Source organism: Ursus maritimus, unplaced genomic scaffold (assembly GCF_017311325.1).
Source record: "Ursus maritimus isolate PB19 unplaced genomic scaffold, ASM1731132v1 scaffold_103, whole genome shotgun sequence".
NCBI classification, from domain to species: Eukaryota; Metazoa; Chordata; class Mammalia; order Carnivora; family Ursidae; genus Ursus; species Ursus maritimus.
The window spans coordinates 24,573-25,755 of NW_024423377.1; the positions used below are offsets into that span (position 1 = coordinate 24,573).

The 1,183-nt window shown below is 38.5% G+C and overlaps 1 long non-coding RNA gene across 1 annotated transcript in view; it reads left to right on the top strand.

Moving 5' to 3' along the window:
- The first annotated feature begins 165 nt into the window (after window positions 1-165).
- Window positions 166-1,183, top strand: part of LOC103656720 — an 11,331-nt gene continuing 10,313 nt past the window's right edge. The window contains exon 1 of the long non-coding RNA XR_005833537.1: window positions 166-348. This is a non-coding gene — a long non-coding RNA (uncharacterized LOC103656720). The remainder of the gene's footprint in view (window positions 349-1,183) is intronic.

A 1,183-nucleotide genomic window follows, 5' to 3' on the forward strand; every position in this document is an offset into this window, starting at 1 on the left:
AGTAGAGTGGTAGGCAGAGGGGAAGAAGAGCAGGCTTCCTGCCGGCAGGGGAGCCCCTGCGATGTGGGGCTTGATCCTAGGATCCTGGGATCATGACCTAAGCCCAAAGATGCCCGACTAGCCACCCAGGTGCCCCTGTACTGATTTTCAAGCAGGAACTTATGTCATCATATTGTTTCTAGTAGTTTTTGCAGTTGGTTCTCTTGGATTTTCAGGTATAATATCATATCAGTTACAAATAATAAGAATTTCATTCCATGTTTTTTACTTTTTATGTCTCTTGTTTCTCTTTTTTGGTTGCTTTGTATTTCCAGGACAAGATCAAATACTAAGTCAGAATGATAGTGGGTACGTTGTCTTGTTCCTTACTTCACTGAGAATGCTTTTAGTGTTTCTGCCACAGTAGTTATTTTACTAAGGGCTGTGTTGTTGCTCTTTGTTTTTTTAATCAAAAATGGTTGTTGAATTTTATTAAATACTGTTTTAGCATCTGTGAAATTATACAGATGTTCTTCCTTGACCTGTTAATATGAATAATAGTAACAGATTTTATGTTATTGAATCATCGTCATATTATTGAATCATCAGTGAAAACTCTGTTAGTGTGTAGCCAGATTCTAGTAATATTTTACTGAGTCATTTTACATTGTGATTTGTGAAACCAGTTTGTAATTTTGTTTTTAATGTAATCTTTATCAAGTTGTTTTAGTGCTTTCCTTAGCTTTATTAAAAGCTTTCTCTGCTTTAGCCAGTTTAAATACTCTTGAAATGATCTGTTTCCTTAAATTTGGTGGAATTCCCCAGTAAAACTACCTAAGCTTGGTGCTTTTGGGGCGCCTGGGTGGCTCAGTTCTTAAGCCTCTGCCTTCGGCTCAGGGCGTGATCCCAGCGTTCTGGGATCAAGCCCCACATCAGGCTCCTCCGCTAGGAGCCTGCTTCTTCCTCTCCCACTCCCCCTGCTTGTGTTCCCTCTCTCGCTGGCTGTCTCTCTATGTCAAATTAATAAATAAAATTAAAAAAAAAAGCTTGGTGCTTTTTTAGATTTGCTATCTCTTTCTGGTTTAGTTTTGGTGATTTATACATTCATAGAAAATCATCTGTTTTATCCAGCTTTTTCCTCTGTATCTGGGGCTGTTATCCCTGTCCTGTTCCCTGATTTTGTGTGCTTACGTTTTTTTCCTTT